The 13,503-nt window shown below is 37.7% G+C and overlaps 1 long non-coding RNA gene across 2 annotated transcripts; it reads left to right on the top strand.

Moving 5' to 3' along the window:
* The first annotated feature begins 2,823 nt into the window (after positions 1 to 2,823).
* On the top strand, positions 2,824 to 3,883 carry LOC128869680 (uncharacterized). Of its 2 annotated transcripts, none has more exons than XR_008455362.1 (3): positions 2,824 to 2,935; positions 3,091 to 3,373; positions 3,440 to 3,883. It is a non-coding gene; the product is annotated as an uncharacterized LOC128869680 (long non-coding RNA). The 2 variants fall into 2 exon arrangements; XR_008455361.1 differs by having other exon boundaries at positions 3,029 to 3,373.
* The last annotated feature ends 9,620 nt before the right edge of the window (positions 3,884 to 13,503 follow it).

Below are 13,503 nucleotides of genomic sequence, written 5' to 3'. Positions count from 1 at the left end.
CCACCCAGGTCATCCGATCTTACCCTTGAGCTCGTTCTCTGTGGAGGTTTTTCAAAATTAAAGTCTTTGAAACAAATCCTGCGAAAATCTCAGTACTAAAAGAAAATATCGTTCACGAGGTTAATGGCATCCCGACATAACTTCTCCAGCGAGTGGTATAGAATACGCAGGCCTATTGCCAAGAGTATCCGAAGGCGGCCGCCGTAGCCGAATTGGTTGGTGCGTGACTACCATTCGGAATTCACAGTGAGAACGTCGGTTCGAATCTCGGTGAAACACCAAAATTAAGAAAAAGTTTTTCTAATAGCGATCGCCCCTCAGCAGGCAATGGCAAACTTCCGAGTGTATTTCTGCCATGAAAAAGCTCCTCATAAAAATATCTGCCGTTCGGAGTCGACTTGAAACTGTAGGTCCCTCCATTTCTGGCGTTGTTGCGGCTTTGTTTGGTCCACCTGCATCGCGTTGTGCAATGCTACCTGTATCATTGTACCATTTAATAGTGCGATACACCAACATTTTATTCACTTTGAGGTGACTGAGCTCACGAACAATGGCTGGTTGTGATTTTCCAGCCAAATACAACGCAATCACACTATTACGTTTGAATTCCATCACAGAAAAAAATTATTCAACAAAACTAAGACGCAAATGCTTTTGATGGCTTATAAACAATATATTAAACTGTCATTAGAACAATTTTGGCGTTGATGTCAAGAGCTGTTTTACAGATACAAGCAGTGTGAAGTTGGTAACACTTCATATCGTTCACCTTGTACTTCTACTCCCTTTAAATTTCACTAAAAAGATAAAAATAAAACTATACTTAACATACAATAAAAACCACATCCAATTTTTTAACGAACCTTGCCCAAGATTCGAGAACTCCTTCTATTGTAAAAAATCACCATATACTGAATATTCAACTAACTCCACCTGCATTGCACAAATAATAAACAACAAAGATGCTCTGTGCGACCTAGAAGGTCTTGGCAATATAAATCTAATCATGCAACCTGAACCAAACTATATTTTGTTCATCAATACAAAAAAGACTACCGTAACAAGTAGCTGCAACAACAACACTTACGAAGTTAAGGGTACAGCTCTCCTCTACTACAACAACTGTTCAATCAATGTCAACGGCACAATCTACAAAGACAACCCGAAGTTTTACAAAGACGAATTTTTTCTACCCCTCATAAGTTATTCCGAAGTAAGCGCAAAACCCATAACAAACAAGCCGAGACTCAACAAACTTAGAAGCTATCAAATAGAAAGTCACGAAACAACATCAAAGAAAAACAATATTATTATTCGAACAACCTATTCATTGAGCATCATATCAGATTTACCGCCGCCCTTGTTTACATTTCAAGGAATAGAACTAAATTCCAATTCATGGCTGATCTCCTAAGGGGGAAAAAGTTATGTAAACCCCCATAACACTAACAATAACACAACCACCAACCAAACCTCCAAGGTTAGACGTAAATAGCTAAGTCAATGAACTAAAGGTAGAATTATTATAAAAAACTGCATTAATAATAAACCAATTGCCAATTTAAAAAAACTTCCAAAATGCTAATGAAGCATTACTAACATTTAAATAAAGAAATTAAACTTATTAAGAAATTGGTTTATTATAATATTAAAATACAGAATAAGCAATTTTGTAATTAATTTATAAGTTTCATATTACCGATTGCCGAACTAACAAAAAACTTGCAAAATACTAATTAAGCAATACTAGCATTTAGACAATGAGGAAACTAAAATTATTAAGAAATTGGTTTATTATTAAAATACAGAATAAGCAATTTTGTAATTAATTTATAAGTTTCATTTAAGCATTTTTAACAATAAAATATCAGTTGTAATTCAGTGGTGAAAGAAGCAAGTACCTAGTTTTTATTTATAGCATATTAGTATATTACTTTACGTATGTAGTTCTTCCATTGATAAAAAGTGCACAAAAACATATGCATAAACTTATCTGCAAGGTTAGTTTTCGCGAGACGAGTACCCGTCAATATTCCATGGGTTCGCGTCATTGAGACTTCTCTATACGTTAACGTTCTCTGTTATGTGTGTAAGTGAAGGAAACACGTAAGAAAACTTAGTTTTAAGAAGCGCAAGGTAATACCATTCACACCAATGATATTAGATTTTAGGGCATAGACATGCTTTAAATATAAATTCATTAGCAGATTTGGGGACTAGAGTTAAATTAATCGTATATGACGAAATAATTGTTTGCTTATTTATATATACAATATGATTGGCACGTACACGCCGTTAGGAGCTTCTTCACGCAGAAATACACTCGGAGGTTTGCCATTGCCTGCCAAAGGGCGACCGTTATAAGAAAAATGTTTTTCTTAATTTTGATGTCTCACCGAAATTCGAACCTACGTTCTCTCTATGAATTCCGAATGGTAGTCACGCATCAACCCATACGGCAAAGTAGCACTTGTTGGATAGATAAAGTAGCTCACTAGGATTTCTAGATTAACGCAGTCTCCTACATAATTTTCAACAGTGACGTGGGTGCCAATACGCGAGTGCGCCGACTGTTTCTTTGTCGTCCTCGTTCAGTACCAAAACTGTTCACTTTGCTTCTTTATCCAGTTTGGAAAAGGCATAACTAGCAGCGCGGTAGTTAAGTCTGAGTTACCTTCGGTAAATCCTTCGTAGTTCACAGCACAATCGACCTTCCATTGATACTCATGAAATGATGATGTAGCTTATCTATGTCACCCTGCAGTGTTTCTCACTGACTACCTTCGTCGCGAAGACGACCGCAGTACTCCCTGCTTGAGATGTGGAAAGCAGGATCATATGGCTAAACATTGTGTAAAGGTGCCATGTGTGCCCAATTGCGAAGCAGCGAGCTGGACATAGATGTTGCTATTTTAAGCGAGCAGTGTAAAAACAGGTAAGATGCGTCATGGGTCAGCAACCATGGGAAACCTATTGGAATAAATAATATGCACATAAAACTGTTACATACCACCCAGTACCGACTTAGGTACCTTTATATAGTGGACGTACTTAATGACGCTAAGCAAAGAAACTCGACACTTATAACAGGTAATTTTAATGCGAGGGCAGCATTGTGGTAAAAGAAAAAAACTCGAAGGGCAAGAAGTTTCTGAATGCGCTAGCAGTGTTTGACTTAGTTCTACTTAACAGTGGCACAGAAAACACATTCAGCAAAATTGTACTGGTTCCATCATAGACCTCTCATTTATAAATAGGGTACTGAAAACGAGAGATGGCACATGACGATACAAGAACTGCCCAAGCCAGAAATATAAATAGCGACCCTCGTATTCCCAACATCAATATACCAGCAGATTATAATGAAGTTACGGTAAGTGAATAAATTATATGACTTGTGGTTGATCATGGCCGATTTATGTTTTTTGTTTATTTATAGTTTCCTCACGGCAATTGGATTTCCCGGCATCTTAGAAGTTATGCAGACTGCGTTCAAGTCGAATTGAGTATATAAGGTGGCGCCATTAAAAAACAGTTTCTTTATATTTCGCGATTTTGACAAGTTGACGTCAGCTCTTTTCGCAATACAAAACAAACGCACGAAACAAACAAAAGCAGGAGATATTACATGTTTGTGAAAATTCAATGAATGGCTTGGTAATATTGTGATTTGTGAGATTTAAACCTATCAAACTAATGAAAACGAAGTGCCGTGTGTTACATTGTGAAAGCACAATGTGATATAAAGCCTCCAAATTCAGTTTGCTTGCGTGTTTATGCGGAAGACGCCGTGGCAAGAAAGTATGTGTGTGCGTGTTAAATAAATCTTCCCCTTTTTCAATTCATGTTTAAAATTTAATAAACATGTTTTTTATTCCACATATTTTCCAAGCTTTTATTTTTATTTTTGCAAGCTTTTATTATAAAATGCTCACATATGTATATGTAATATAAGTATAAACGCATATGTACAATAATATATGCAAAGTCAATATTTACATTAAAATAATAAATACATAAATACTTAATACATCACAAAATAAAAAAAAAATTATTTTACACACAAACTCTAATGTAAAATTAGAGGCACTTATTGGTGATAACCTCAAAACCCTGACCCGGTGTAAACTCGATCATCTCTTCGTTAAAGGGTTCCATTTCATCAATATCTTCCTCCACCAAATTAATGCATTAGCAATTGACTGTAATATCAAACGTAATGCTTTATTTCTTAATCAACTCAACATCTAGCTTTTCAGAAAAACGACTTACCTCCAAACAATTTTTTGAGTAGATCCATCGGCATCCACCAAGTCCATGGGTTTCAAGGGTTTTTTTATTGTTTTCCAGTCCGCCTGGCAAACACTTGGCGTGTTTTATCCAGTTTTTTTGAAGTCAATCCAACAATATAAGAAAAAAGAGAAAAAATTCAGGGGAATCCTGTGACCGAATTTGCTTTTTAAATTTAAAGATTCTCTCTAACCGCTAGGCGTATGAACAGGGAGCGGAACGCGTTAGCTTCGTAATTCGTGCGGCTTATTTAGACACGATGTCGCAGTGAACAGGTGACCAACTTGCTTTCGCAATCGAAGCATATTTCAAGGCCAATGATATAGATTCAAATCGTACAAGCGCCTAAGCCTAACGATTACAATATGCGTAAAAAAAGTCAATCTTCAAAGTTTCGAAGTTTTTTATTAGGATAATATTGAATTGAATTTTACTCTAAAGGGAAGACAGTCAATAGTTCCAATAATGATACGAATAATATAATAAACTAGCATCACCCAGTGGGCTTCGCACCACCATACATAAAATGTTTTTTTTATATCGCAAGAAATTTTTCATATTAAGTTTTCTTTATAGAACTGGTAAAATGTTTAAACAGTTGAATTAGTTGATTTTTTTCATTCAACATACTTTCTAAAGATGCCACAATAGCCTTTTCTGTACTTTTTTAAAATTTGATTGTGGTGGTCACCTATATACAGGTAAGGTGAAAGAGCCGATAAAAACTTGTAATTAAACTTTGATTCTTTAATTTCCATTTCAATTTTTTACGCTAAATAAATTATGCTAAAATAAATAAAGTTAAAAATGTTTTTCCAGTTCCTTGAATGTTCCAGTTTTTATTATATTTTCGCCCAAAATTAATATTAACATAATACACTTACAACCACAACAGTACAACAGAAACGCTCATAAGCGGCTGTGTATTTGTTATTGTTTTTCCCATACAGGCATTTCGTATGAGAGGAAACCATTACTCACATAAAATATCATAACTCAGGAATGGCTGCACCGATTTCAATCAAACTTCACACAAACCACCTCCTCAAAGATAGAAAAGAACTCTAATATTTTTGTGTCAATCGGTTCGGCGGTTCTTGAGTTATAAGATTACCAAGGAAATGTAATATATAACGGCAACTTGAAATAACCCAGGATCAGCATTGTGGTTAGGAATTTCAGCTGATATAAGGCTATCGATTTGATCCGGAGTTATTTTATGTACCAGCCAAATTAGTATATGTGCGTGCGGCAATCCCCTTTTCTGCATTCGATGGAGTACATATGAAAACGCACCTCCCCAAATACGTATAATTTCACAATTAAATCCATAAGTGCTATACATTTTTGCCGAAATGGATACTCATCTGGTTCAAACACATCCTAGGGTTATCCAGGTCCACGTTTTGGTCTATATCTCGGGACCCTAGTTACGGAGGGGCATTAAAAATACTCTATACTATAGAATCATCAGCAGCTTCCATTTGCTACCCATATTGTACAAACACATCCTAGGGTTACCCGGGTCCACGTTTTGGTCTATATCTCGAGACCCTAGTCACGAAACGGTATGAAAAATACTCTATACTATAGAAATCATCAACAGCTTCCATTTGCTACCCTTATTGTACGAACACATCCTTAAGTTATCGGGGTCCACATTTTGGGCGATATCTCGAGACCCTAGTCACGGAGGGGCATTAAAAATACTCTATACAACAGAATCATCAGCAGCTTCCATTTGCTACCCATATTGTACAAACACATCCTAGGGTTACCCGGGTTCACGTTTTGGCCTATTTCTCGAGACCCTGGTATCCGATTCTTAAAATTTTAAAACACAAACCATCTACTGAATAGTCCAAACAAAGTCTAAAAATTTGGTTTGGATAGGTGAGCCCGTTCTTGAGTTATAAGATTACCAAGGAAATGTAACTTCTTTTTATATATATAGATAAGCATGATAGAATAGATCGTCTGCTATGACGTATTTTTGAGTCAATCAATAAACATCGAGAGCGGTACGATGGTAAGGGTTCAGAAAAGTATGAAGTTCATACCACAAATCGAAGAAAAACTTTCTCAACCCTCTCAACCCGATTGAAGAGATCTACTTGGTACGGTCTCCAAATAACAGGGATATACTCTCATCTCGATCTAACAAAAGCACAATACAATGTTTTGAGAGTGAGTGGGTTAGTAAATACAGAACAATTTCGGCGTACGAATGCTAGCATCGAATATGACCAGCTTGTAACGTCGCTAGTGAAATTCAGCTTATAATACGTTCACATATATTTACATAAGTAGATGATCTACTTTTTCGCGCTCTACTCAAAATCCGTGATTAAAAAGCGCGATTTCCCATACAAAATTTCTCTCCCAAAACCTGGGATTATAAAATAATCCCAGATAATAACGATGCTTATTGACATACAACCATGTGTTTTTTGTGCTATCGATAATTATTATTACGAAAGTAAGGAGAAACATCAAAATAAGAACTAAATGAAATGGATGCCGGCAGAGAAAACAGGTAATTAAACCTAATTCGAATAAAATGTTTGTAATTAGGGTTTCATTTTGCAGAAAAAAGCGTGTGTCCTCCTTTTACTTATTATAAAATGTAATATAGAATTTCCTATGCGTGTTACTGCCATAATTTTCTGCAACCTCAGTAAACGTCGCATACTGATTTCCTCCAACTGTTTATTATTAGCAGCCAATTGCGCAATTAAATTAGCTATTCCTTCTCCTTGTACTTTCTTCATATCATAAATTATAATTAAAGGAACCAAAAACATCGAAGTATTTCACCAAAATGATGAGAAAAGAAAAACCTCTCAAAGTCGTATTGACAGCTGATTGTAGATTTTGCAGGTAATCTGCCATATGTGAACGGGTTTATAGGTGATTAATGCATATGTGAACGTATTATTAGAGTTAAAAATAACGCCCAAGTCTTAAATTTCTTCAACGGATTGCAGGGGTGAACAATCAACACAATATGAAGAATGCAAATTATTGGTTGATTTGGCAAATTTTACGTGAAAGCAGTTGCTTATGTTTAGTAACAAAGGATTTAAATAGCATTAATTGAAATTGGATAAGTCGGATTGCAACTTTTCTAAGCTATGGACACTGTTAATGAACGGGATTATTTCAAAATCATCAGCATACAATAAGTGTTCAGTAAAGGAAAAGCATGGCCTACAATACTTCACTGCGGGACACCATGGGACGCAATAAATGCGCGTGGTGTCGCATTACCAACGGCTACAACGCAAGGTCTATTGGACAAATATGACCCGATCCACGACAAAGCGTGGAATGTATACCCATTGACGCAAGCTTCGACAAGAGTATTCAATATGAGACTTTGTCAAACGGCTTAGAGAATTCCGTATGAACTGTATCGACTTGAGATCTGTTCTGGAAAGCAGAAATGTAGTAATCATTGAAAATAGACAAATTAGTGACAGTAGAGCCTGTAAGAACAAAGACGGCGAACTGGTGACTGACATTCAGAGCAATCTTAAAATATGCAGGGAACACTTCTCGAACCTGTTATACAATGATAGCTGCGCATGTCAAAGAGAATGTGAAGATTCCGATACCGAAATCGTCGACGAGGTGAGAATAGCGATAACACGGCCAGCTGAGCTATTCAAACATGGTGGCGAGGAGCTGGTATGGTGCATGCATCAGCTCCTATGCAAAATATAGTCGAATGAAAGCATTCCTGCCGATTGGAATGTAAGTGTGCTCTGCCCCATCCATAAGAAGGGTGATCCTGCAATCTGTGCCAATTACCGCGGGATTAGTCTTCTAAATATCGCCTATAAGGTTCTAGCGAGCGTATTGTGTGAAAGGCTGAAGCCAACCGTCAACCAACTGATTGGACCTTATAAGTGTGGCTTTAGACCTGGAAAGTCTACCATCGACCAAATATTCACAATACGCGAAATCTTGGAAAAGAGCCATGAAAGTAGAATTGACACACACCATATTTTCATCGATTTCAAAGCTGCATTCGACAGTATGAAAAAGAGTTATCTGTATGCCGCGATGTCTGAATTTGGTATCCCCATGAAACGAATACGGCTTTACCAGATGACGTTGCTCAACACCAGCAGCGCCGTCAGAATCGGGAAGGACCCCTCCGAGCCGTTTGATACCGAACGAGATTTCAAACAGGGTGACTCGCTGTCGTGTGACTTCTTTAACCTAATGTTGGAGAGCATCGTACCAGCCGCAGAACTTAATCGCTCAGGCACAATATTTTATAAGAGTGTACAATTGTTGGTGTATGCCGATGATATTGACATCATCGGCCTTAAAAACCGCGCTGTTAGTTCTGCTTTCTCTAAAGTGGATAAAGAGGCAAATCGAATGGGTTCAAAACAACAGTCGTCGCACTCGCGTTTCCGCACCCACGTCACCGTTGACAGTTATAGTTTTGAGGTTGTAAAAGACTTCGTTTATTTAGGAACCAGCATTAACACGGATAACAATGTCAGCCTTGAAATCCAACGTAGAGTCTCTCTTGCCAACAAGTGCTACTTTGTATTAAGTAGGCAACAGAGCAGTAAAGTCCTCTCTCGACGAACAAAACTAACACTCTAAAAGGCCCTTATCATACCCGTCCTAACGAAGGGCGCATAAGCTTGGACGATGACAACATCCGATGAAGCGACGCTCGGAGTGTTTGACAGAAAGATTCTGCGCAAGATTTTTGGACCTTTGCACGTTGGCAACGGCGAATATCGCAGACGATAGAACGATGAGCTGTATGAGCCTTACGACGACACAGACATGGCGGAGCGAATAAAGGTCCAGCGGCTACGTTGGCTGGGTCATGTCGTCCGAATGGATACAAACGCTCCGGCTCTGAAAGTATTCGATGCGGTACCAGCTGGTGGTAGCAGAGAAAGAGGAAGGCCTCCTTTGTGTTGGAAAGATCAGGTGGAGAAGGACTTGACTTCACTTGGTGTGTCCAACTGGCGCCGGTTATCACAAGAAAGAAACGACTGGTGCGCTTTGTTAAACTCGACCAAAATCGCGTAAACGGTTATAGCGCCAATTAAGAAGAAGTAGAAGTAGAAGAGCCGCATGCAACGAAACCAGTCTGGTTTGGATGTGTTAGGTCTTTGACAGCAAAATATAACTTATCATTCGCAGTTATCTCAAAAGAGAGTTTCCAAATCGGCCTGTAATATGCTAAAACCGTTTCATTTCAACTTTTAAATATAGGGGTTACGGATGTCAATTTCCAGTTATCAACAACTATGCAAGAATATAACGATTTATTATATATAATTGAAAGACGCTCAGCAGGACTCAAACAGTTCTTCAACAAGATTGCCGAGAGGCCAACCGAGTCAGTTTTCGATGTGGGCTTGAGCTTCCTCATACCATTGACGACATCTGTAACAGACCCGATATTAAGAAATGAGAAGATATATGAGGTCAAACTAGAATTGAAGACCAAGTCGAGTTCAAAAGTAAAGGAGAAAAGTCAGTAAAAAAATTTACTTAATCTATGGGAGATTCTGTATTTACAGTAAAGGAGGAAAATATCTACTCCGACAGGCAAAACGGCAATTCGAGCCCTGGGATCGCTGTTTATGCGTTCGAAATTAGTCGGGGAATGCCTGACTATCCTCACGATTGCATCGGAATACTTCGATATTAGGCGCATTTGGGTTCGCGGTCACAGCGGCATAGAGGGAAACTGGTAGGCGGATGAGTGGGCCAGACAGGGAACCCTTGAGACGGTTTCATTGCAATATGGGAGAATTGAAGTTCCCTTAAGAACCTGTGGTCTGCTACTGGAAAGATGGGCTTCGTGTCAACTCAGCGAGCATTGGGCTAGTACGGAAACGTGCAAAGTCGCGAGGTCCTTCTGGCAACGGGTAGATTGGGGGCGCTCGAAAGTACTTCTAAGGCCAACAAAGCTAACACAGCTATCGAATTTGATATGTATCCGCACCGTACACTGTCCGTTAGTGGTCCATGCGGTGAGGCTTGGCATTGCGTCAAGCCCTTTCTGCAGAAGCTGTTTGGAGGACGAGGTGGAATCATCTCAACACCTTCTTCTCAGCTGCCCTGCTCTCGTCGGGCCAAGGATTAATCGTCTAGGATCTCACTTTTTCGCTACATCAGCGGATATTACGGACTTAAGTATCACAAATCTAGTGAAATTCATCAGCAGCTTGTAGCGGTTAATTCAAACGTAAATCGCCCTGGATTCTGTTTGGTTCCTCCCCTTTCCTGTTCCCCTCCCGTCCTTCTATTTGGTATCCTAACGGACAAATTTTAATTTTTGTCCAAATGGGCCCCTCGCAAGGGCAGCCATTTAACCTAACTTATCCTATGGAAGAATTTGCATATTTACTATTATAAGAAACATTGTTTGGTACCATCGAACAAGACTTTTTAATTTTAATGAATTGTCTTCGAGTTCAAAATAATATCGTTTTCAAAATTCAAGATGCAATTTTTGTATAAGAACTTATTCAAACAGTTAAATTTCTTTAAATTACACTGAAATTTAAAATAATGCACTCTTTGTTTTTCAGATTCTTTAGATACCTTAGCCCAATCATCAACTAAATTAAACCGTAAATAAGCAGCATTACCGTTACTGGTCACTTAGAGGGCATAATCTACTATTCAAATATCAGTAGCCACTTCACAGCTCCAAAAAGATAGTTTGATGTTCATTGTCATGCAGTGAAATAATTAGATCATATGTTATTGAAAATCGTCGAGTGGAAGCAATTCCTGTGGACGGTGTCTCTTATCGGTGCATGCTGAACGGATATTTTTTGCCAATTAAGAGCGAACATCCGTCCTTCAGTACACACGCATGCTACAGACGACTAGAAATACCATGGCGATATTGCACACAAACTGATAAGCCGTTTCGGTGACATTTCCTGGCCACCCAGGTCATCCGATCTTACCCCTGAGCTCGTTCTCTGTGGAAGTTTTTCAAAATTAAAGTCTTTGAAACAAATCCTGCGACAATCTCAGTACTAAAAGAAAATATCGTTCACGAGGTTAATGGCATCCCGACATAACTTCTCCAGCGAGTGGTATAGAATACGCAGGCCTATTGCCAAGAGTATCCGAAGGCGGCCGCCGTAGCCGAATTGGTTGGTGCGTGACTACCATTCGGAATTCACAGTGAGAACGTCGGTTCGAATCTCGGTGAAACACCAAAATTAAGAAAAAGTTTTTCTAATAGCGATCGCCCCTCAGCAGGCAATGGCAAACTTCCGAGTGTATTTCTGCCATGAAAAAGCTCCTCATAAAAATATCTGCCGTTCGGAGTCGACTTGAAACTGTAGGTCCCTCCATTTCTGGCGTTGTTGCGGCTTTGTTTGGTCCACCTGCATCGCGTTGTGCAATGCTACCTGTATCATTGTACCATTTAATAGTGCGATACACCAACATTTTATTCACTTTGAGGTGACTGAGCTCACGAACAATGGCTGGTTGTGATTTTCCAGCCAAATACAACGCAATCACACTATTACGTTTGAATTCCATCACAGAAAAAAATTATTCAACAAAACTAAGACGCAAATGCTTTTGATGGCTTATAAACAATATATTAAACTGTCATTAGAACAATTTTGGCGTTGATGTCAAGAGCTGTTTTACAGATACAAGCAGTGTGAAGTTGGTAACACTTCATATCGTTCACCCTGTACTTCTACTCCCTTTAAATTTCACTAAAAAGATAAAAATAAAACTATACTTAACATACAATAAAAACCACATCCAATTTTTTAACGAACCTTGCCCAAGATTCGAGAACTCCTTCTATTGTAAAAAATCACCATATACTGAATATTCAACTAACTCCACCTGCATTGCACAAATAATAAACAACAAAGATGCTCTGTGCGACCTAGAAGGTCTTGGCAATATAAATCTAATCATGCAACCTGAACCAAACTATATTTTGTTCATCAATACAAAAAAGACTACCGTAACAAGTAGCTGCAACAACAACACTTACGAAGTTAAGGGTACAGCTCTCCTCTACTACAACAACTGTTCAATCAATGTCAACGGCACAATCTACAAAGACAACCCGAAGTTTTACAAAGACGAATTTTTTCTACCCCTCATAAGATATTCCGAAGTAAGCGCAAAACGCATAACAAACAAACCGAGACTCAACAAACTTAGAAGCTATCAAATAGAAAGTCACGAAACAACATCAAAGAAAAACAATATTATTATTCGAACAACCTATTCATTGAGCATCATATCAGATTTACCACCGCCCTTGTTTACATTTCAAGGAATAGAACTAAATTCCAATTCATGGCTGATCTCCTAAGGGGGAAAAAGTTATGTAAACCCCCATAACACTAACAATAACACAACCACCAACCAAACCTCCAAGGTTAGACGTAAAAAGCTAAGTCAATGAACTAAAGGTAGAATTATTATAAAAAACTGCATTAATAATAAACCAATTGCCAATTTAAAAAAACTTCCAAAATGCTAATGAAGCATTACTAACATTTAAATAAAGAAATTAAACTTATTAAGAAATTGGTTTATTATAATATTAAAATACAGAATAAGCAATTTTGTAATTAATTTATAAGTTTCATATTACCGATTGCCGAACTAACAAAAAACTTGCAAAATACTAATTAAGCAATACTAGCATTTAGACAATGAGGAAACTAAAATTATTAAGAAATTGGTTTATTATTAAAATACAGAATTAGCAATTTTGTAATTAATTTATAAGTTTCATTTAAGCATTTTTAACAATAAAATATCAGTTGTAATTCATTGGTGAAAGAAGCAAGTACCTAGTTTTTATTTATAGTATATTAGTATATTACTTTACGTATGTAGTTCTTCAATTGATAAAAAGTGCACAAAAACATATGCATAAACTTATCTGCAAGGTTAGTTTTCGCGAGACGAGTACCCGTCAATATTCCATGGGTTCGCGTCATTGAGACTTCTCTATACGTTAACGTTCTCTGTTATGTGTGTAAGTGAAGGAAACACGTAAGAAAACTTAGTTTTAAGAAGCGCAAGGTAATACCATTCACACCAATGATATTAGATTTTAGGGCATAGACATGCTTTACCACTTTGACTTCAAACGTAAATTCATTAGCAGACTTGGGGACTAGAGTTAGATCACTCGTATATAGATTTAATGGCAGC

This window comes from Anastrepha ludens, chromosome X, assembly GCF_028408465.1.
Source record: "Anastrepha ludens isolate Willacy chromosome X, idAnaLude1.1, whole genome shotgun sequence".
Classification (NCBI taxonomy): domain Eukaryota; kingdom Metazoa; phylum Arthropoda; class Insecta; order Diptera; family Tephritidae; genus Anastrepha; species Anastrepha ludens.
This window is presented reverse-complemented; position numbering and strand designations above follow the sequence as displayed.